Raw genomic sequence first — 25,573 nt, forward strand, 5'->3', positions numbered from 1 at the left:
AAAGTGCTTTATAAAAACGGCAGTTATGATCAACGTTCTTGAGGAAATTTTAGTAAACTTCAAAGAGTGTAACTCTCAACCTAGGGAAAGTACTGATAGGTTATTTATTTGTCTGGGAATTGTATTTCTTTTTTATTTACATTTTTATTTATTTATGCAATACTAAAAGTCTTGTTGTAAGAGTAAACAATCTCCCCTCCCCCCACAAAAGTAAAAAAAAAAACCTCAAGAGAAATAAAGTGAAAAGAAGAGAAAAAAATGTGGTTCATTCTGTTCAGATACCACCACTCTGTCTCTGGGGTAGATCACATTCTTTATCATAAGTCCATCAGAGAAGTTACTTACATATTTTTCCACAGTTGCTGTGGTTGATTGTAATTCCTTCCATCCATTCCTCCCCACTACCATATATTATATTTTCTCTTTCCTTTCCCTCTGTCCCTCTTCAAAAGTGTGCTGTGGGGCAGCCGAATGACTAGCAAACAGAGCACCGGCCCTGGGGCCAGGAGACCCCAAGCCCACATCCCACTCCAGAAACCTAGCAACTACCCAGCCTCCTGTGCATTGTCTATATATGCTCCTTCTAATTGCTCTAATAAATGAGAATGTTCATATGAGTATTATCAGAATCATCTTCCCATGTGGAATACACACAGTTCATCATCATTAAAGCCCTCATAATTTACCCTTCTCATACACCCTCTCTATGCATCACCTGAGATATATACTTGAAAATCAAACTTTCTGTTCAGCTCTGGCCACTTCAACAGGAACATTTGATATTCTCCTGTTTCATTGGATGTCCATCTTTTCCCCTGGAAGAGGATGGTTGATTCTTGGTTGCATTCCAAGTTCTTTTGCCTTCTGTAATATTATATTCTAAGCCATGTGAGCCCTTGATGTGGATGTTGCTAAATTCTGTGTAATCTTGACTGTAGCTCCATGATATTTGAATTGTTTCATTCTGGCTGCTTGCAATATTTTTCTGTCACTTGGCAGTTCTGGAATTTGGCTATAATATTTCTGGGGGTTAGATTTTTTTCTGTTTCTCTTTCAGGAGAAGATCGGTGGATTCTCTCAATTTCTATTTTGCACTTTGCTTCTAGGATATCAGGGCAATCAATTTTTCCTGTAGAAATTCTTTACTACAGGATATCAGGGCAATCAATTTTCCTGTAGAAATTCTTTAGAAGTCAGGGCTCTTTTCCTGATTGATCTCTTCTGGATCTGTTTTCTAGGTCAGTTGTTTGTTCATTGAGATATTTCATGTTTTCTTCTAGTTTTTCACTCTTTTGGTATTTAAAAAATTTATTTATTTTTTTTAATTTTCATCTAATTGTACATGTATATTTCCAAGTTACAAAATTTTCCTTCACCCTTCCTTCCCATCCCCCTCCCCTCAGAAGGGAACATTCAGGTTAGCATTTTACATACATATTTTATTAAACATATTTATAAATTAGTAATTTTTGGCATGAGGAATTAGGATTAAGGGAAAGAGATACATAAGAGATACCTTTTATAAAGTGTTCATCAGATTTGATGGGGATTTTTTTTCTGTGTATTTTGTTTTGTGTTTTTTCCTCCTCTGGTTAAGGATAATATAGTCTATAACCAGTCTAATATAGTTGCCTTAGCTCTCTGGACTGTTGAGAGGAGTTGCTTCCATCAGGGTTGTTCATTTCATAATGTTGATGACTCTACTCACTTCACTCAGCATCAGATCTTGTAAGTTGTTCTCTACTTCTCTAGAGTCCAACAATTTATGGTTTCTTATAAACAATAATGTTCTATAGTATTCATGCATCATAACTTGTTTCGTCATTCCCCAATTGACAGACATCCCCTCAATTTCCAATTCATTGCCACTACAAAAAGAGCTGCTATGAATATTTTGGAACATGTAGGACTTTTTCCCCATTCTTTACAATTTCTTCTGGATATAGTCCTAGAACTGGAATTGCTGTGTCAAAGGGTATGAGCAGTTTTATTATTCTTGTGGCATAGTTCAATATTGCTCTCCAGAAAGGTTCGATCTGTTCACAACTCCACCAGCAATGCATCAATATCCCAATCCTCTCACAACTTCTCTATCTTCCCTTTTTCTCATCTGGGCTAATCTAATAAGTGTGAGATGATACCTCATTGTTGTTTTAATTTTCATTTCTCTAATAAATAGTCATTTGGAGCATTTTTTCATATATATATATTATATATACATATGTATGTAGCTTTAATTTCTTCATTTGAAAACTATCTTCATATCCTTTGCCCATTTATCAATCGGGGAATGACTTGTGCCCTTACAAATTTGATGCAATTCTCTATATATTTTAGAAATGAGACCTTTATCAGAACTACTGGTTGTAAAGATTGTTTCCCAGCTTTCTGCTTTTCTTCTAATTTTGGCACCGTTGATTTTATTAGTGCAAAAACTTTTAAATTTACTATAGTCAAAATCATTCATTTTGCAGTTTATAATGTGTTCTAATTCTTGTTTGGTCATAAATTCATCCCTTTCCCATAGATCAGATAGATGAGTATTTTTTGGTCCATTAATTTATCTATGGTATCACTCTTTATGTCTAAATACTAATTTTGGTATTATTTTACTGTTTCTAGATTCGTTGTAAAGTCATCAGCTTCTTTTAGCTCCAGTCGATATTCAAAGTAATTGTTTTCTTCAGAGAGCATTCTTATCTCCTTTTCCATCTGGCAAATTCTACTTCTTAAGGTATTCTCCTCATTAACTTTTTGGATTGCTTATTACATTTGACCTAAACTGGTTTTTAACATGTTGTTTTCTTTAGCATTTTTTTTTGATCTCCTTAACTAAGCTGTTGACTTGGTTTTCATCTTTTTTCCTGCATCTTTCTCATTTCTCTTTCCAACTTTTCTTCTATCTCCCTTGGTTTTCAAAATCTTTTTTTGAACTCTGCCATAGTCTGAACCCAATTCCTATTTTTCTTGGAGGTTTTGGATATAGAAGCTTGGAGTTTGTCATCCTCTGATTGTGTGTTTTGATCCTCCATGGGACTAAAGTAATTGTCTATGGTCAGGTTCTTTTTGTCCTATTTATGCATTTCCCCAGCCTGTGCCCTGGATTTTGGGTACTTCCCATGTTTTTGAGTATTATTGGGACATCCCCACAAGGACCTCACTTCCTTCAAGGACTTATGAGAGGCTCTGACTACTTTTCTGGCCTGTGCTCTGCTCTGTGGATAATCACAGGCTCTCCCCTTTACCCTAGAGCTGTGACAAGGATCTGTGCTCCCTGCTCCTCTCTGGTAGTATGGGGGCTCAGACTATGGCCATGGTCTGAATATGGACAAAATACCAGAGTCCTGTCCCAGGGACAGAGGAGAGACCTCAACAAAATCACCCCACCTCCTTACTTTTTGTGGGCTGAGGGCTCTGAGAGCAGCTTCTGGGCATTTCCCTGCTGGGTGACTCTGTGGGCCTGCTTCCATTTCCTGGTATCTGGACTATACCAAGGGCCGTGGTTACGCTCAGGGCACTGGCTGTACTGAGGGTGGAACTGCTTTGAGGGCTGCAGATGTACCTGGGTTCCTTCAATCTGGCAGAAGTTTCCCCACTGATCTTCCAAGTGTGTTTGGTGTTCCCTGGGGTGGCAGGTAAGAAATCTGCTTCTGCTGCGATCCAGGAGCTCTGTGACTGTGAATTGTATTTCAATGAAGGAGATTTGCTCAAAATTTTCAATCTCATTCTTTCTTCCAATCACTAAGTTCAGTTGAAGAACAAAAGGAAAGAAAGAACTGTCAGTATCCCAGGATACAGTGGATGACCTTGGGATTTTTGATTTTTGATTAAACTCTAAGCACTTTACAATACTTGTTTCTGCCATCTTCATGGCTCTTTGGAGAAAAGTGCTCTCACATATCCTTTTTATTGGAGGAAGTTTTTGTATTCTTGGGGTCAACTAATTCATCAATGAGTTTGAGGTTCGTCAGTCACTCTCATGGTTTAGCCCACTGGCTGAAATGAAGTGTGACTACTGAATTGATATAGCTTCTTGGAACCAGATTGATTTCAAAGGTAGATGAGAGACTCTGAAAAGGGCTCAACAAGTCCTCATATCAGAGTTACTAGTCCTCTCTGAACGTATTTATCAATTGTATTGGATCATATCATATAGTGAGTATCATATCTTTGGAGAGAAAATGTTATATGATGGGTACCTTGGGGACACTAGGGGGAAAGAAGTGAAAATCAGGAAAATTGCCTTCCTCTTGCTACCTTTCCCCAGGTATTTGGAAATTTATACTATTTTTGGCAATCCTACCAAGCTGGAATGGTATTGAGCACAGGTCTGGTGATTGAGAGTCTAAGGGGCAGCCTAGCAAAGTTCAAAGAGTCTTATCATTATATAGGTTTTGGGGTGCTGATTTTTCCAGACAAAGTAGTTCACACAACTAAGTCAATGAAGTTTAGTAATCTGTATTGCTGAAAAAAAATTTCCCCCTCCATGAAGATTCTTCAAATATTGATATATTTGTATATCTATAACAAAAGAGAGAATACACTATTGCTTGTAGTATGAAAGCAGGTTCCCTTAACATTTCTCTGTCTGGGTTGACTCCCAGTGGGAGTAGAATATTGATCTTTCCCAAATCCCTGAAAGCCAGCCTGCTGATTTTTTGTCACATCTCAAAGGAGGCGTTCTACAAAAACTTGATTTCACCATCATTTGTGCCTCAGGGAGCTACATTTGACTTCTCCCAATGAGATTTAATAAAGATCAGGCTAGAATGGAAGTTATGAATGGTCAGTCCTTGTATTCAAATGAAAAGCAGAAGAAATCTACAGATGCCAAATCTATCCCACCACTGCTGGGATGTATGCCACTAACCAAATCACTTTTCCTCAATTAAGAGCCTTAGCTTTCTTCTTTATCCAAATGCAGAACTTGTTGCTTAGTTACTTGGAGTTACTTGGAGACCTCAAATGATGAATGTGTCTCATGGTCAGTTCTAAATTGCCAGATGGAGTTCCAAACAAATTTGATGAATTGTTTCACTTACCAGTCATCTTCAGCATGTAAAAAATTTTAACATCAGGTGTGTGTTGGGAATAAGGGATAGGAGGAGGGTTAACATACTTGAAGAGGATGAGGACAAAATATTTTTATTAGAACAAGAACTCCACTAGGAGAGAGATCTTATTTTACCTTTTTTGTGCCATAGAAGCTAGAGAGGACTGGGCACAGAATCAGGAAGACATAAATTCAGATCTAGTGTTAGGCATACTTATTTGCTTTGTGATCCTGTGTAACTTATTCTATCTGCCTGCTTCAGTTTCTTCAAATATAAAATAGTAATAATTATAGCACCTGCCTTTCATAATGGTTAAGAAGATTAAATGATATACTATGTGTAAAGTACTTAAAAATGCATAGCACCTGTCTTCCTTTCCTCTCTCCCTCCTATCTGTCCCTCTTCCTTTCTTCCTTCCTTCTTTCCCTATATCATTCCTTCCTTCCTTGCTTGCTTTCCTCCTTCCCTCCCTCCCTCCTTCCTTCCCTCCTTTCTTCCTCCTTTCTTTCCTCTCTCCTTCTTTTCCTTCCTTCCTTGCTTGTTTCTCTCCTTCCTTCCCTTCCTCCCCCTTCATTCTGTTTTTCCTTTACTCCCTCCTTCCTTCTTCCTTCTTTTCCTTCCTTCTTTCCTTCTTCCTTCCTTCCTCTCTTCCTTTACCCCTTCCTTTCTTTACCCCTTCCTTTCTTCTTTCATTCTTTCCTCTCTCCTCCCCCTCCCTTTCTTCCTTCCCTTCCTTCCTTCCTTCTTCCTTCTTCCTTTTCCCAGCACTTAGCAGTTTCTTGTATACAGCAAGCACTTAATTCATGCCTATTGGCTGAATGATTGCCATTGCTTTACTGATTAAACCCTGATAAAGGACACTTATGTATGGAATTTTTATCATATTATATCATAAAGATTTTATTAGATTCCCTGTTCAACTAAATGAAGAGACTTGAGAGAAGCTTGAATCCCCTGAGTCACCCTGTCAAAGTAAGGCCTGCAGTAATGACAAAAATTCCCCTTTTAATGGGAAGTTTGTAAATGACTTCATTTCCTAGGAATCTCCTCAGTATTCTTCAGCATCAATCCCAGAACTTGACTTAGACACTAGCTCTGTCTTCCTGCTCACTTTCTTCAAGACTGATCATGCTTGAAGCAGAAAAGAATTATAAAACCCATTGACCTCTATTGGCTGGGTCATCTGACTTGAACTGAGGATCCTGGTGGATTTGGCTTGTTTCTATTCTTCCTGAATGCTCATTCTTAGTATTAAATATTTCCCCTTGCTAAAGATGGATTGCTTCATTTTGTTTAGGGCTATCTCTTATCCCTTAAAGTTTTTCACCTCCCAATCAAGCCTGTTTTCTCCTTAGAATTATTAACCATTGCCCAGGTATGAAACTAATGTTTGGACATTAACAGACTTCCCTCCCTTCAGGGGCATTTGTTTTTGGTTGTATTGATCATTTCCCCTCTTTCTTTACTCTCTTTGGCATACAAGTGTTTCAAAGGAAATCTAATGATGGTATTTTGAGAATCAAAAACTATTCATAGTTTGACTTTTGGCATGTAAATTTTTTTTTCAGGGGAGGAGATGGTGGTCATGCTAGGAGGAGAGAAATTAAATGCTTGTTAGTTGAAATATCTATACATCTATCTCTCTATCTATCTATCTATCTACCTATAGTTATTGTTCTTGCTTGTTCTTCATTCTAGAAAAGGTGATGCCTTGATATGCAAATGAATTGAATTAAACTGAGGGGGTCCTGATATCAATAGTGAAGAATTACAGCTTTTTTTAAAATTTAATGCCTTAATGTTTGTGAAGTCTGCAAATAACTCATTTTATCTTCACAACAACCTTGGAAGATATGTGCTAACACTTATCCCCATTTTACAAATGATGATACTGAGGCAGACAACATTTCAGTTACTTGAAAAGCATTTAGGAAAAATTTAGTTCATGCAGTTAGGAATGGTCTGAGGTAAGATTTAAGCAAAAGTCTTTGAGATTCCTGTTACAGTTCTCTAATCACTGTGACATTTAGCTAAGAGAATGAGAAACTGGGACACAAATGTAAATAATAAGACAGTTGACTATGCATTAGCCACAATGACATAGTTTCATATGTAACAGAATTCATTGACTAACCAGTAGACAAAATATATTTTTACTTCAAAGGGTATGAGTTACTCCTGGACTAACCTCAAATTTTTGAAGTTTGGCTTGATTCTAAAAGTAAGAAAATTTATAAATTCTAAAATGAGGGATTCACTATGGTGATGTGAAAATTTGGTTGAATTTGGAATCAGAGAACATGGTTTCATTAATTTCTCTAAACCAATGCATAAAATGAGGGAATTGGACCTCCAAGTCTTTCACCACTCAGTCTATAATTCTTTATTTGTTGTGTCAGTCAAATGGAGATTAGGTGATTTCCTTTGGTTAATCTCTATCCTTTCCATGTCATACTGGTAATAATATGGATAATGTAGTTGTTCAAGGATCCTAATTCTCATCCTCTACATTCTATGTCTGCTCAGACTGCTATTGGCATGTATGCTAATGAGATATTCATAATGGTAACCAATCTCATATTCATTCTTTACCTTTCAACTACATGTGGTATTCTATGCTAGAAACTGAGCATATGAAGACAAACCAGATAAAAGAAGTACACTCCACCCCTTCCCTGAACTATCTTGCATTCTGTTTGGTGGTGGAGGGGTTAATAAATATAAAAAGATGAGCATATTTGAGTGGGAAGAAGGGGAATGGACTCAGGGATCCCATTGCAATATCCTACTGAGGGACTTTTCTAGATACCATGCTCTAGATTCTTTTTTACCTCCATTACCTGGAATAAATTAATTTTTCTGAGGATTACACATTTTGTGTGCCCAACTAAATTATATTTTTGGAGGCATAGGCCATTATATTTTAAACTTTTTAATATTGTTAATAATACTTAACAGAAGGCTATAATACATAGTAGATATACAAAAATATGTTGAAAAAATAGCTACTATTTATGTATCACTCTTTAAATATTTACAATGTACTTTATAATATATGAACTCATCATCCAAAAAATCTGAATGATAGTTGCTATTAATAATATCTTTATTTTACAAGTGAAGAAACTGAAGCAAACAGAAAAAGTAAATGACCTCTCCAGGTTCATATAGTAAATAAGTATCTAGAGGAGTCTATCTCTGAATTCAGACCCTCCTAACTTCAAGTCCAAGACTCTAGAAAAGAAGTATTATATTTGGAACCAGCTGGTTGCATGGCATGCTCAAAATTCCAGAGTACAGCTCAAGTCAGATTAAAATGTAATTGAGAAATATTTAACAGAATGAATTACAATAAAGCAAACATAAATAATATTAATTTGTGGTTTTCTAATTCTATATGTAGCCTTCAGGGATCTGTTTCTTTTTGAGTTTGGAATAATGGTTTTAAATGTCTTCCATTGGTTTTAAAGAAAATTCATAAGAACTGAAGATGTGGTAAATGAATGTTTCTCACATCAAGGGTATAGGAAAGGAGATAAAAAATAGTTTTTAGAAGAGAGAAGACTCAACCATATGACTATCTTAGCATCAACATGAGAAACAGTCATAAAATTTTGTGGTTAAAAGCAATTAACAACAATAAAAAATTTCCTGTTATAAAGGATTTCCTTAGAAGTTAACAAGAAAGACTCAGATTCAGGTATCATTTGAGTTTGCTGTGTGCTGGTTGCCACTTGAACCTGGATAAAAGCCTTGGAGTCATTCAACCAAGCCCAAACACAGTCCAGCGAGGGACAAAGGTATGACACTATAGACTACATCTGCAGAAATTCTCTCATTTAGCCAAGTGCTGCCCTACTTTTTTAGCCAAGGATGAGGAAATTGCTCCCTTTGGTGTTGGCCTCTCCGAGAAGGAAATTCCTGGCCTTCAGCCCCATGGCTTCACAGGTAAGCATTTTAGTAGGTTAGGAAGTGGGACCTTCCCTGCTTTGGCACATTTCCCAGGATCCTCTCTGGCAGACCTTCCTGTTCCACTTCAGGGAGGAAGCTTCAAGCATATGTTCTTTCCTCATCAGGTATGCTATCATCCCTTCACTTCTTGGCTTCTGTTTTCCTCAAAGGAAAGTTTTACAAGGTTTCTAAAAAAATATGTGGATATGAGAATATTTAAAAGATCTGTGATTTTAGCAGAATTGGAAACTCCTGATTTGAGAATTCCCATCACCTATGCAGATAACAACTCATTTGTGTTTCAGCAGAGAAAGCATTTTTCTGAGGTATATAGAAGTTAAATGACTCTAAGTTTTCTGTAGTCAGTTCATATAAAAGTGAAATTTAAACAATAATATAAATTATAATAGGGCTAATCACATTTTTATAATACTTTTAAAGGAAGTGGTAGGTTTTTTTTTTTTTTTTGTTTTTTGTTTTTAGTTTTTGCAAGGCAATGGGGTTAAGTGGCTTTCCCAAGGCCACACAGCTAGGTAATTAAGTGGCTGAGGCCATATTTGAACTCAGGTACTGCTGACTCCAGGGTCGGTGCTCTATCCACTTTTTTTTAGGTTTTTGTAAGTCAAACGGGGTTAAGTGACTTGCCTAAGGCCACACAGCTAGGTAATTATTAAGGGTCTGAGACCGGATTTGAACCCAGGTACTCCTTACTCCAGGCCCGGTGCTTTATCCACTATGCCACCTCTAGACGCCCCTCTATCCACTTTTTTATAATTTTTATAATTGTTATAATACTTTTAACTTTGAAAAGTATTTTGATTACCTTAATTTTTAAAATTTCTCACCAAAAGTCTATGAAGTAGGTGCTACTATGAAACCCCATTTTTATAGTTGAAAAGATTGAGGTTCTCTGTTGTTAAGTGATTGTCCAGTAACAAAGATCTAATGTTAGTATCAACTTCTGGATTTAGATTTCCTTGATTATATACTGAAGAATTTATTGGCTCTGCCTCACTGTCTCAAGTTATGAACCAAGGCTTCCTTTACTTCAAAACCATTACTCTAGCTATATTGTAGCATGATGTCTTCTAGAGACAGGAAGGTGGCATTAAAATCTGTTCCAGTGCAAAGATTTCAGTTATCTTGTGTTACCCTGAGTGGTTGTACCTCATAGGTGGTACTTTTAAAGGGGGATTTTTGGAGCTCAGCGCCTTCCTTTTTTCTCTCATTTGGTATGTAAAAAAAACCCCTTTGATATTATTATCTTAAAAAAAAGTATTGACCAGATAATCTAGTGGGAATTAGATTCAATTGCATAGGACCACTTTATTCTGCCTTTACCTCTTACTTCAAGGCTTCCAATAGAAGAGGAAAATGCCTCTGTTCATTTTGACCTATAGGTTCACCATTCATCTGTGTGACTCAATATTAATGATTTCTGCTTTTAAATTCAGGAGAGCACCTCATACTCAGGAGACTACTATAAAGAACCATTTTTATGTAGCAAGCTACAAATGATACCAGAGTCTTTGAGTCCCTCTTGCTAAGTTCTAAGGAAATCATTTATAACAGGATAATTTTATTGTTATAGTTAATTGTTTTACCACAAAGTTCTATTGTTGTTTTTTCATTTTGATGCTAAAATAATCTAAAGGTTGGGGTTTCTCTCTTCTAAAATTTACTTTTTAATCGCTCTCCCTAAACCCTAACTGTGATTGAAGAGTCATTGATATAATGCTAATATTCACCTGAGGAAATTGATACTTCTATAACTGTTTCCTTTATTCCATCAGAATTCGAGATCTTAAGTTTCTCCTAAGGATCCCTAAATGGTTCATCCATCATAGTGCCATAATCTCCAGGTACTGGTGACATTGAAACTTTTTCCGTTCAGTTTGTATTTGACCTAGTTGTGAAACAACCACAAAGTATATAGATTAGAGGAAAATATTGATGTGAATGTGAAGAAAAGTCCTTTTTCTCACTATGGATGTGCCATGTATTTAAGGAAGACTTTGAAAAAAAGTGTTTTTTTCCACTATAATGAAATTTTAATAATTATATTGAAAGACTTGGGCAGGAGAAGACTTTAGGACAATGTCCATAAACTCAGGTTCAGAGTTAGAGTAGATTTTTGAGTTAATATTATACTCCAACTAGTTGTTCATTCAGAACACTTTTGGAACTTGGGGGTCAGAATAATTGATGAAAAGTTGGAAAGATAGACCAGGCCTCCCTTTTCTCATTCATTCTCCCTAAGAAATAAATAAAATGGAAACATTTCCCATAAAGTAGAGTTTCAACTATTGCCACTTTTCTTCCAGTGATGACCCAGAGCAATATTTAGTAGATTCTTTTAAGAACTATATTCAGTAACATTAGAATTATCATCAGAATTCAGCTTCTACCTTCAGTGAGTTATGTGATCTTGAATAAATCCTCTTTGAACCTGAGCTTTCTCATATGTAAAATGGGAATAGTAATGATTTATGTATGTCACAGAGTTTTTGTTAATATCAAATAACATGTGAATAGCTTCATAAAGCTTAAATGTAGACTTTTATTACACTGAATAAAAATAGCAATAAATATCTATTTTTTTTTTAATTTTAGAAACATTTGGTGTGGAGACTTCCTTTTCCAATTGGAAACCATTTTGCAATGCATCTTAGGACTTCAGAGTATCATATTTTTAGAACCATCAAGAATGTTAAAGACTATTTCTATACAATCCATTATTTTTACAGATGAAGAAACTCAGAGGAGGTTTAGAAAAATTAAGTGAATTGTACAAGGTCATATAGGTAGTAGGAGGAGGCAGAGGTTAGATTTGAGCTCAGTACTTCTTGACTTTACACCTATAATTCTATCCACCATGAGGCATTACATCTGTAATAAAGCTACATAAATGTAAAAATAGCAATAAAAGTGATGCAGTAGGTTGTAGAGGTTAGACTGCAATTCTACATTCAGAAAGACCTGATTTAAAGTCCTGTTTCAAGGTCTTAGCTGTATGACCTTAGGCAAGTCAGTGGCACAGTGGAGAGAGTACTGGAGTTTCGAATCCATCCTCAGACACTTGACAATTAGCTGTGTGATCTTGGGCTCTGATTATCTTGCATGTAGTGCCACGTCAAATAATTCTGATTCATATCTAGTCACTGGGCCCAGATGATTCTGGAGGAGAAAATGAGGGTGGTGATTTATTACCCCTCATTCAAATCCCATTCACCTTCTTGTCATGGCATCACCTCTCTGATGTCATAGTCCTCTTTGAGAACCAAGGACATGCAGGAGAGCATGCTTACCTCTATTTGTCAAGGAAGTTTCCTTCTCTAAGAGCTCCCTACACTAAAGATATCACAATTCCAACTCATGTTAACCTCTCCAATACAAATAAGATCAGTATCCTTATTAAAAGCATTTGCTTAAATAAATTTATTGAGCTACTAAATGACATTTTCAGAATAAGTTATTGTTTTTATGATTTGGTCACATTCTCCTCTTGGAAGGTATTTATATTAGGGTTAGTGATATGCTGGTAAATGCTTAATAACCATTTCTCTAAAGAAAAAAGTATGCTGAATATACTGTTGGGTTTTCTTTTCATTATTGACAATACCACTTTTAATGTCTAGATAATTAATAGTTGAAGAAAATCTTGATCTGTAGTGCTCATTGATTTCTGAAATGCAAAAGTTCCAAGGAAAATTCAACAATGGGCCCTGAGAGGGAAGTTAGATTTAGCTCCAGCACATTTCTGATTTAGACTCCCTCCCCTTTACATCCAAGGGTATAATTCTCCAAGCCTACTTTCTAAGTTCACAATTAGTGAACATTTATTGAGAGTTAATTGTGTGTATATATAACATCTAGGCTAGGTTCCATGAAGGAAATCAAATATAACAGTGACCTCTGTCCACAGGGAGTTTAAGATCTATTTGGAGAGATAGAAAAATTTTAATGTCAGGAATGAAAGAATATAATAAAGCATTTAATTGTGGGAAAAAGACAATGAGACAAATATGAAAGTATATGAGATTCAAGGAAAGAAGCAGTCTTGTGACTCATCAAGTTTCAATTCAAGGTGTGCACATTATTGCATCTGGAAACAACCTCAATACTTCAGTAACAAAGAGAGATACAGTTACTTTAATAGCCTCACTTATTTTCAGACTTTCATTGTAAACATACCCACAATGGCAAAGGAAACAGTCACTACTTCTTAGCCTGAGTAAGCTGCTATGAGCCATGTCCTAGCTCATACATTCCTATTTGCCGCTCTGTTTCTCTATATCTGTACCAGGACCCTCCAAAATGAACCTCTAGAATCTATAATTGCAGGCTTAGGAGAAATTAATATTCATCATTTGAGTTTTTGCTCATGGTCCATCTTCTCAGTCGGTGCTTTATAAGTGCAAATTATCCCAAGTAGACTAGTAAATAAAAATCTGCCACTGGCCCCAGACTGCACTGACTCATCTTCTATTTTTAATTTTTTTTATTAATTTTGAACTGAAATACAAAAAGAATAAAGTATTGTCATATATAGCACAACACAAAAAAGGATTCATTATGAAAACTTGAATTTCCATTTCACAGTTTATTTTTTGTAAAGTTATATAATAAATACTATATATGACTTTCAAAACTATCTATGCTTTTCTATCCTTTTGAGTTTTCTTTTGATTTCTACTCTATACTTTTTATTTTTATTTTTTGCCCACCTTCCCTTTAACTTCACACTACAGAAAGTCACCATATGATGCAAATATTTATATATGTTCTTATATGTGTATATATGATACACATACATATATATATTGTATCATGCTATACATCTATTTATCATTTCTTTATTTAGAGGTGGTTAACATCTTCTTTCAATAAGCCCTTAAATTTATCTGAACATTAATAATTCTCAAAATAACTTATTCACTCACAGTTCCTCTTTGAACTATATTGCTATTATCATACATAGCATTCTGTTGGTTCTGTTCATTTCACTCCATTATTTCTTGCAAATCAAATCTTTCCATATTTTTCTAAATTCAATCATCTCATCATTTCTTAAAGTACAGTGGTATTCTATCACAATCATATCCCAAAATTTCTTAAACTATTTACCCACTGATGGGCATTACCTCAATTTTTAATTTCTTTGTCACCAAATATTTTCAAATATAGGTATTTTTCCTTTTCCCCTGATTACCTTAGAACCTACTTAACCATGGTATTATGGTTCAAAGGATATACACAGTTTTATAACTCTTTGGACATAATTTGAGTATGCTCTCCAATGTGGTTAGATCAGTTCACAGTTCTCCAACAGTGTGTCAATGTCCCAATTTTTCTGCATCCTCTCTATTTTTGCAATTTTTCCCTTTCTCTCATTTTATCCAATCTGATATATATATAAGATGACATCTGAGAGCTGTTTTAATTTGCATTTCTCTAATCAAAGATGATTTAGAGCATTTCCACAATGAATTGCTTCATTGAAAAACTGCCTGTTCATGTATTTTGACATTTTGACATTTGTCAGTTGGGAATAGACTCAAATTTGACAAAGTATTCTATATGTTGAGAAAGTATTCTATATGAGATATGGGACCTTTATCTGAGAAATCGTCTATAATTTTTTTCTCCCAATTTTCTTCTTTCATTCTAATCATGGATATATTGGTTTTTATTTGTACTACAAAAATATATCACAAAGATTGTCATCAAGTAGGATTTATACCAGGAATGCAGGGATGATTTAACATAAGGAAAACTATTAATTGATTACATTAATAATAAAAATCATATGATTATACCAGAAGATATAGAAAAAGTTTTTTTCTTTCTGTTAGAAAAACTTGAAAGCCTAGTTATGAATGGTTTTTTCCCCTTAAAATGATAAAAATCATTTATCTAAAGCCATCAGCAAACATTATTTCTCACTTATGTGAGAATCCATTCAGATCAGGAGTAAAACAAAGTTGCCTATTATCACCAATGTTAATCAGTATTTATTATAAGTGCTAGGAATAGCAGTAAGAGAAAAAATAAATAAATGCAGTCAAATGGATATGAGATAATAAAAATTATCACTTTTTTCAGACACAAGATTTTTTAAAAACTGGAAATTCATAGAAATTCAAATAAAATTGGTTGAAATATTAATGTTAGCAGAGTAGTAGGATATAAAATAAACCCTTATAAATCATCAGCAATTCTAACAAAAAGCTGGGAAATGAGATTCCCTGTTTAAAAAAAATATAGACAGTACAAAATACCTGGGAGTATACCTGTCAGGAAAAACCCAGAAGCTACCTGAATGTAAGTATAGAATACTTTATATAAGTAAAATCAAATTTAAATAATTGGAGAAATAATTAATCTGCCCATGGCTGGGAAGATCCCAAATAATAAAAATGACAAATCTACCTAATCTAACCTACTTATTTAATGACATCCAAATAACAAAAAAGTATTCTTTTGTATTAGAAAAGTGATAAAAAAAATTATCTTGAAGAAAATAAGATCAAGAATATCAAAGAACTTATTAAAAATAGAAAGGAAAGAGATTTAGCATTATTAAATAATAATTATAAGACAGTAATTATCAATACTATCTAATATTGGCTAAGAGATGAAGCTGTAGAGCAGTGAAACAGAATAGATATTTTACACATAGTAGTAGATGATTAAGTTACCTTGTGTTTGACACATATAAAAAATTAAGATTTTGAGCTAAGAATTCATTATTGGTAAAATTTTTTTGGGGGGAAGTGGAAAACAGTCTGGTGATAATTAGGCATAGACCAATATCTTACACTATTTACCAAGATAAGCTTAAAATGGATACATGACCTAGATATAAAGAAAGCTTTCACAAAAAATTGGAAGTACTTGAAACATGTTACCTATCAACTTTATGAAGAATTTATTAATAAATAAAAACAATATCAAGGATAAAATGAATAATTTTGATCACAAATTTTTTTAAAGTTATTGTACAAATAAAACACTCTTTTTCTATCTGATTATCACTTGATCTTTCTAATGGTTATGTCTCCCTCAGTATGATAGTTCCTGATTGTGGAAGATCATAATAACTCTGTGGTGCAGTAGGTATTCTGACTAAGTATCTATGACTGCCTATTGTGACAGGAAACTTCTAGGTATTTAATTGACTCTCAGAGAAAGTCAATCAACAAACATTCATTAATATGTTAACTGTTAACATTAATTATGTGCCAGTGACTATATTAAGCACTGGGAAGACAAAGGCAAGAAATAGTCATTGTCTTCAAGCATCTTATAGTCTAATGGGAGAAGCAACATGTATGAACCAGATCTCTAGAGTAGATGGAAGATTCTGGTCATTGATTATCCTTCCTTCTCAAACAAGAAAGTGGAGGTGTCTGAAAGGCATTCAGTTTATTGTCATGCTTTTATACAATTCTTTTTTAGATTTGTGCCCTCTAGTAGAAAAGGATACAATTCACATATGTAAACATACAAATTGATAGATATGGTTTATCAACCTGTATTTCAAAGTTGAAATGAATTAGATGATGCATTGGTAAGCTAAGTCCACATGATGTAGTGGTAAGAAAGCTAGATTTAAAGTCAGGAGACATAATTGTAACTCCTGCCTCTGCCAAAATTATTAACAAATCAATTTCTGAACTGTGGTTACATTATCTGTAAAATGAGAAGACTGAATGAGATGAACTCAGTGATTTTCTATATGAACTTGCTCAACCCAATGTTTAGGCATTTTCCTTTATATTGGCCTCCCTGATATTTTGGACAATTCTATATTTTCCATTTCTTCTTTCTGAAACCATATCTCTCAGTTGTAGTTTCCATCACCTCTAGAAAGTATCCTTGGAATTAGCTTTTCTGATCCTATTCTTTCTAAATGAGAACCTTGAAGTTAGTGGTAACCAAACCTTTGATTTGCTCCAATGTTGCTTTGCTACTACAATTTTCACATTTTCTATTTTTTCCAGATTATAAATTCCTTGAGAGCATGGTTGATGATGATGATGATGATTTGTTCTTCCTCTTGAATTATTAGGTATGGTACTCAGCACCCTAATTACCTGCAAAATATTTGTGGTCTGATTAATTTGTAGTTCCAGATTCATAATTTAAATGACCATTTGTACCTTGTAACATCTTACAATCTTCACTTAGAGACTTTACTAGTCATTTGTAACAGTCTAAGATATTAATTTTATCCAGGTTTGTTATAAGATTTCTAATTAGGCTTGATCACTTCTATGCTGCTTATCTCTACAGTACAGGCAATAGCAATATGCAAAAAAGAGTAAAACGAAGGGAAGTCATTCATTTTATTCCCTGTCATTGAGTCACCACAGTAAGGGGAAGGACTGAATCAAAACAAAGTAGTTTCAAGGTATTTGGATTAAAAAGACTTGGGCAATTTGGTCAAACAGATTACTTCTAAAAGTTTAAAACTAAAGTTCTGTTCTCCCATACCATACTGGCAGAACCCTAGGGAACCTCTTTGACCAATTTAATGGTATTGATAAATGAAGGGTTAAACTGTCAAGCTTGTCTAGGTCAGATGGAATTAGATCATAGCACTAACTGTGGAGATAAGGAAGGTAACCAAAGCAAATGACATTGAGTGACAATGGTGATTCTAACAGAGAAGCATAGCCTTTCCCCAAATACACAGCAATTAAATCCAAGGGGAAAACTGAAGACTTTCCAAAAATTTCAAAATGCTAGACACATTTAGGAGCTAAGCATGTCTGGAGGCTCATTACACTTACCAAAGCACATGAATTATTAAGCTTGTCATCTGTCCTATACATCAAAATAGAAAAAAAGGAAGCTAAGCAAGAATTTAGAAAAATGTACAAACATTAAACAGGAATATACATTTTCCAAGTTAGCACTTCTTATTTGAAGCAGTTTAGAGCTATTTACAAGCTGTGCTAATGATACCAGTTTCTGATGGAAAGGAAGTTCAATAAATTTTACTGCCTTTTGCCTGTCCTTCCTCAAAATTTGCAACCTGTAAGTTAGTCTCAACAAATCTGACTTAAGGACAGAAGCCTCAGAGATATGCTGTTTCACACATTTGTTATTCATGAGGAAAGTACAGAACCAACATCCCTTTTGTAGGGTCTCTGTCTTTACTGAACTTTAAGCAATTTCACATATAGTTAAGAGAGCAATAGGGAGTGGACATAACTAGGTTTAAAATATGAGAGACCTAGGTTCAAAGCTTACTTCTGACACATATGAACAATGTCACTGAACATCTCTGTTCCTCAAGCCACTAATTTCCTAGGGTTTATTTGATGATGGGAGTATCTACACCAGGTGTTCATCACACTGATAAAATTTGTATTTGACAATGCTTTCAGGATATCACCAAGTAATTGGATTCTTCAAGAAGAAGGAACATATTTCCAAGAGAACCATATAAAGTTTCTTGAGGGGAAATATTAACTTCTTTTATTTTCTTTTCCTCCCATCCTCCTTCCCGCCCTTCCTCCAATCCTCCCTCCCTCCTTTTCTTCCTTCCTCCCTTCCTCCCTCCCTTCTTTCTTTCCTTCCTTCTTCCTCCCTTTCCCTGTGACCCCACCTCTCTCCTTTTCTGTCTGTCCATCCATCTCATTTGTGAGAGACACATTCAAGTGTCTCTCACAAACACATGTACATGCATACACAGGAAAGGTCTATCTTATTTCTCTGTCGTGTGTGTATCTATGTGTAGGAATGTTAAAATCACCTTTACAATTGTATTTATTTATTAATTTAAACATAGCATCCAAGAAAGAAAGATCTTCTTGGTGACCAACAGAAACCAAATTAGTATTAAAAATTATCCACAAAATGCACAGTTTCTTAGTTCAATTTTCCTATAGTTAATCCTGAGATACACAATTGTGCAAAATATCATGTAAGCAGCAGTAAATGTTTTTCCCCCCAAATCCTTACTTACCTGTCAGATTCCACCTTCACTTTGAATTCTGACTATGTTGGCTGACTTTGTGATCAGTTCTAGTTCTGTCCACTTTGTCTCATTGGTGACCAATAATTCTTACTCAAAATATACTGCCTTATTCTTGATAGCCTCACGCTAGTTGATTTGTCCACTACTGTTTCTAACCTCTACTGCATGGGTTGTACTGTGAGGTAGAGCTTCAATGTCAATCAGTGAATCAACATTTATGAATGCCTTCTGTGTGTTTGGCAACTTGAGTTAGGTATAGTGACAGATATATACATACATACATACATACTCATACACACATCACACATATGGCCCATATTTGTGTAATATGCATACTTTTATGTAGTTGCATGTTATGTTCTTAAAGGATTAGGTCCACACACATACTTAGACATAAATATTTATATTTCTATGTGTGTGTGTGTGTGTGTGTGTGTATATCTGTATCTACATCCATATCTCTCTATCAAATTTGAAATAATTTTTGGCTAACTTTGGAGTTAGTTTCATTATTGCTGATACCATGTACTATTATGATGAGCAATAAATTAAACAGGAATGTCTATTTTCCAAGATGGTGTTTTTCTTATAACAAGCAGTTTAGAACAATTTACATGTTGTGTTAATGGCACTTGGTTTTTGACAGAAAAGAAGTTCACTAAATCTTATTACCTTTTACTTGTCTTTTCTCAAAGTCCTCAATCTGTATGTTGGTCTCAATAAATATTACTTAAGGACTGAAATACCAGGGCATTGCCTTCCATGCATTATAGTTCAGCTTCAATGGATCTATGATTTTTATACCACTAGAGTGAATAGGGGGGATTCTGGGAAGATGATGGAAGAGGACAGAAAATTCCAGGCTTTCCAAATTGCTCAAAAAAGCACCTCAGGGTGGATGTGGAGTGGCAAGAATAAACAAGATTTGGGGCATAACAGTGATTCTCTGGAGAAGATAAGAAGAAAGATTCCTGGTCAGAGCTTCCGTCAAGTGAAGTATAAATACTTCCAGTCTAGGTCCTAAAACAGTAAGAGGCAAATCCTAGGGGAGCCAGATTTGGAAGTAGCCTCCACCTCAATCAAAGGAATTATCACCTTCCTAGTAGAGTGAAGGTGTCTGAGATAGAAGTGCTGATAAGGGAAACTAGACCCAGCTGTGCTACTGACAAAGTCGTAGGCAAGAAGGAACAAGCATTAGCTTGGTGAATGCAGAAATAGATACTCAGGGACACTGCTGACTGGACACTTACAGGAGAGTTGAGTTTTCATTCTTGGTTCCAGGCTAGAGGGGGAAAACTGAGGGTCATAATCACTGAAGGGTTCTCAGGAAGTAGTCATTTCCAGCACAGTGTACTGAAGGAACCAAACTGTGGCTTGGAAGAGTAAATGAGTGCTGAGCCCAGGACAAAGCTCCTGAGGTCAGAGACACCATCCCCTACAGTCCAGGACTAGAGATGAATATAACAAGTTGTTGAAAAATTTAAAATAAACAGACATAGTAAACAAAAAATCCAACCATAGACAGTTTCTTTGGGAATAGAGAAGATTAGGATTCATCTTCAGATGAAGATACTAAAGCAAAAAAAGTTTCTCCTTCACCAAAGAATAATTTCAAATGACTACCTGCTCAGAAAGAATTCATAAAACTCAAAAAAACCTCTTTAGCAATCAAATAAGAGAAAGTGAGGAAAAATTAAAAGTAAAAGAACAATTCAAGAAAGACAAGAAGATTATAAAAAGAAAGTTAACCAATTAGAAATGGGAATCAAGATTCTTAAGGAAGAAAAAAGGAATCTTTTTTTCAAGGGAATGGGGGTATTAAATGACTTTCCCAAGGTCACACAGCTATGTAATCATAAAGTATCTGAGACTGGATTTGAGCTCAGGTCCTTCTGATTCCAGGGTCAGTCTCTAGCCACTGTGCCACCTAGTGCCTTTATAAAGGAATCTTAAGGAAGAAAATGACTCCTTGAAAATTGGAATTGGGCAAGAGGAAGACAGTGAAGTTATAAGAGACCAAGAAAAAATTAAACAAAATATTAAAAAAAGAAAAAAAAGAAGAAAATGTGAAACACCTTATAAGAAAAACAAACCAATCTTGAGAATATATCAAGAACTGAAACAAATAAGAAAAATAAATTACCTGATAGCTACAATTAAAAAAACAATCTTGTATATTAATAAGAGAAATAATGAAAGAAAATTTTCTTTGAATAAGAGGGCAAAGTAGAAATAGAAAAGTATTCATTGATTGCCACCAGTAAAAGATCCCAGGAGGAAAATTAAAAGGAATACCATATGCAAATTCCAATCCTTCATGTTAAGGAGGAAATATTAAAAGTAACAAGAAAACAAAATTCAAATACTGAATCAAAATTAGAATTACATAAGACCTAGCAGCAGTTGTATTAAAAGACTCCAGGTCTTGGAATTCTACATATCAAAGAGCAAAAGAACTGGTGGAAGTGAAAAACATAATATAAACCTGAACAACAACAAAAATGGACATTACCTGAATTGCTAGACTTTCAGGATTTTGTTACTAAAAGACCTGAAATCAATAGAAAATTTGATACATGGATCTAAGAAAAATATAAGGTAAACATCAAAAACTAATTACAGGGGACTCAATAAGGATAAATTGTTTACTATTAACATGTGGCAATATGAGCCTTATGTCCAAGACTGTTATTAGTAGTTGTGAAGTAAAAAGGAAATATTGGGGTAATTATAAGCAGGATGAGATTTTAAGAAATAAAATGGTATAGGAAAATGTTTGAAAAAAAGAATTATCAGGGCAGCTAAGGTGGTGCAGTGGATAAAGCACAGGCCCTAGAGTCAGGAGTACCTGACTTTAAATCCAATCTCAGACACTTAATAATTACCTAGCTGTGTGGCCTTGGGCAAACCACTTAACCCCATTTAGCTTGCAAAAACCTAAAAAAAAAAGAATTATCATTTTATACAAATGAGGTGTGAAAGGAAGAATTGATACAGAGGAATTAGATGGAGAAGGAGGGTTGGTAGCTCTGGAAACCTACTCTCATTGGGAATGGATTAAAGAGAGAACAATACATACATGCATACACATACATACATATATTAATAGGAGGATACACAACATTTTAAATTCAGAAAAGAATGAGGAAGTGATAGGGAGAGTACTGAGAGGGTAAGAAAGTAGTATAAGGGTGTATATAGAAGTGTGTATAGAGCAGTGGGGAGGCAAGTGTAGAAGGGTGTGTAAGGGAGAAATTCTTAGAAGGGTGGTAGCAAGATACCAGAGAAGTAAAGTGGAGGAGAGGAGGAATTGTTGCTTTCAGGAAATATTATAAAAAATGAAGATATTCACAAACCAGATCTATATAGATACCTATGAGTATGTGTGTATATATGTATTTATGTGGGAATGTGTATATATGTATATATATATATATGTATATATGTATATATATATATATGTATATATATATATATATATGTATGTGTGTGTGTGTGTGTGTGTGTGTGTGTGTGTGTGTGTCTGTATAAATCCACAATTAATTGTAGCCTTGGGAGAGGTAAAAAAAATAAAGTAAACAGTTTACTACAGAAAACAGAAGAAAACCTACAAGGAAGCAATGAAAAGATGAGCAATTTTGAAGACAATATGTAATATTTATTATTTAAGATTTTATTTGTTCAGTAAATATTTAATTAAACAGAATTATGTCTAGGTTATACATAAAGCAAGAGAAATATGATAACACCTGCCCTCAAGGAGTTTACCATCTTTTTTTTTAAGTGAGAAAAAAGGTGTGCTTCTGTCTATATTCAGATACCATCACTTCTTTCATTGGGATGGATAACATTCTTTATCATAAGTCCATCAGAGAAATTGCTTCAATTTTTTCCCACAGTTGCTATTGCTTTATATTTACCTCCATTCTATTTCCCACCACCATTTATTCTAATTTTTCTCTCCTTTCATCCTGTCCCTCTGACTACCCTCTCCCATGATCCCTCTCTTCTATCACTTACAATCCCTTCTCTTCCCCCATCCCCTTTCTCCCATCCATTTTCTCTCCTAGATTCTTCTAGGGTAAGACAGATTTTTCTGCCCAATTGAAAGTATGTGTTATTCCCTCTTTGAACTACTTTCCATGAGAGTAAGGCTCCCCCTCACCTTCCTCTCTTCCATTCAATTGCAAAATCTTTTTTCTTGACTCTTTTATGTGAAATGACTTACCCCATTCTACTCCTTTCTTCCAGTACATTCCTTTCTCCTCCATTAACTGCATCTTTTTCATATATTATACCTTCAAATTCAACTTCCTCTTGTACCTTATCTGTATTTGCTCCTTCTAACTGCTCTAATAAATAAGAAGGTTCATATGAGTTATCAGTATAATCTTCCTATGCAGGAATACACACAGTTCAAGATCATTAAATCATTCATTATTATAGAGAGGTTCCATCCTCTGTATGATTCACCTGAGTCCTGTGATTGAGATCAAACTTTCTCTTCAGTTCTGATCATTTCATCAGGAAAGTTTGAAAGTACCCTATTTCATTGAATGTCCTTCTTTTCCCCTGAAAGATTATGTTCAGTTTTGCTGGGTAGTCAAAGTGTGGTAATCCAAGTTCTTCTGTCATCTGTTCCAAGCCCTATGAGCCCTTAAGGTAGAAGCTGCTAAATCGTGTGTTTTCCTGATTGTAGCTGCATTATATTGGAATTGTTTCTTTATGGCTGCTTGTAATATTTTCTCCTTGACTTGGGAATTCTGAAATTTGCTTATAATATTCCTGGTAGTTTTTATTTTGGGGTCTCTTTCAAGAGGTGAATGGTGGATTTTTTCAATTTCTATTTTATCCTATGTTTCTAGAATGTCAGGGCAGTTTTCCTGGAGAATTTCTTGAAAGATAAAGTTTGGGCTCTTCTTTTGGTCATGACTTTCATGTAGTCCAGTAATTTTTAAATAATCACTGGATCTGTTTTCCAGATCAGTCATTTTTCCAATGAAATATTTTACATTTTTTTCTAGTGTTTCATTATTTTGGCTTTGTTTTATGGTTTCTTGAGTTCTCACAAATCATCAGCTTTCCTTAGCTCCATTTGGCATTTGAAGGAATTATTTTCTTCAGAGATCTTTTGAATCTTCTTTTCCATTTGCCCAATTCTGCTTTTTAAGGTATTCTTCTCATTGGCCTTTTGAACTGCTTTTTCCATTTGACTCAAACTGGCTTTTAAGATGATGTTTTCTTCAGTATTTTTTTGTATCTCCTTCACTAAGCTTCTGACTTGTTTTTCATAATTTTCCTGCATTGCTCCATTTCTCTTTCCAATTTTTTCTCTATCTCCCTGACTTGATTTTCAAAATATTTTCTGAGCTTTTCAATAACCTGATATCAATTCATATTTTTCTTTGAATTAGGAGCTTTGACTTTGTTATGTTCTGAGTGTGTTTTGTTTTCCACAGGGCCAAATTGTCTATGATCATTTTTTTTATGTTGTTTGCTCATTTTCCCAGCCTGTGACTTGATTTTAACTCTGTTAAGTTGGGCCTCTGCTTCTAGGGTGGAGGGTTCACTGTCTGAAGTTTTTGAGAATTTTTGCAGATGTTTTCAGGCACACTAGCCAGGGACCTCAATTCCTCCAAGGTCTTATGAGTGACTCTGACTGTTCTCCTGGCCAGTGATCTGGTCTGTAGATGAGCACAAGTACTCCTTTCTGCCACAGAACTGTGAGCAGGGTCCCTACTCTGCTGCAGGCAGTGAACTCTATTGTGTTTCTGCTCCTTTTCCTGAGACTGGAGTCCCAGACTGCCACCTGAATCTGAGTATGGGCAAAACCTTGAGGTCCTGCCACAGGGATAGCAGGATAAGCCTGCTCCTGGTTTCCTGGGACTGGATTTGTGCTGAGGTCTGCACTAGATTGGGTTCCACTCTCATTCTGGTGTGGCAGTATTTCCCCACTAATTTCCCAAGTTGTCCCTGGCAATCCCTGGGCTGAGAGGACTGGAAACTACCCCCATTGCCATGGACCCCGGGCACCCCTGGGATCCAGATGTCCAGCAGTCTGTTCCTGGATGACTGGAGCTAGTTTGCTCTGGCACAGCCCAGGTTGTACTGTGGGATCTTTCTAACCCTGGTGTAACAATCCACTCCCATGGATCTTCCAAATTTTCTTGGATTAGAAAAATTGTTTTACTCAGTCTTTTGTGGATTCGGTGTGTGTGTCTAGAATTTGGTTAGAGACGTTGTTTAAAGATATTTGGAGTGGTTTAGGGGAGAGCTTTGCCAAATCTCTGCCTTTATTCCACCATCTTGACTCCACCACTTCATAGACTTTCTTGAAATGGAAACTTAATTGCTTTATATCTTCAATCCTTTCTTGTTTGACTTGGCATGTGAGAATTTTTTAAAATAAAAAATAAGGAGAAAAAATGTAAAAAAAAAGAGTGAATAGCCACTCCAATGACATCTTTTTGTTATCCCTGAAGCAGGACTCTGAGACTTTGACCATACTCCAATTCAGATATTGCCTTTTCAACTCATATAATTCTTGTCATATTTTTTCCACAAATCTTCCAGAGAG

The 25,573-nt window shown here is 35.2% G+C and overlaps 1 long non-coding RNA gene across 6 annotated transcripts in view; it reads left to right on the forward strand.

The window, feature by feature from the left end:
• LOC141500918 (uncharacterized) overlaps positions 1–25,573 on the forward strand; it is a 78,672-nt gene that overhangs the window by 8,295 nt on the left and 44,804 nt on the right. For 3 of the 6 annotated variants that reach the window (XR_012472082.1, XR_012472075.1, XR_012472076.1), the window contains 2 exons: positions 2,623–2,734; positions 10,799–17,079. This is a non-coding gene — a long non-coding RNA (uncharacterized LOC141500918). The remainder of the gene's footprint in view (positions 1–2,622; positions 2,735–10,798; positions 17,080–25,573) is intronic. The other 3 variants (XR_012472078.1, XR_012472079.1, XR_012472077.1) reach the window with 2 other exon arrangements.

Source organism: Macrotis lagotis, chromosome 1, assembly GCF_037893015.1.
Source record: "Macrotis lagotis isolate mMagLag1 chromosome 1, bilby.v1.9.chrom.fasta, whole genome shotgun sequence".
Classification (NCBI taxonomy): domain Eukaryota; kingdom Metazoa; phylum Chordata; class Mammalia; order Peramelemorphia; family Peramelidae; genus Macrotis; species Macrotis lagotis.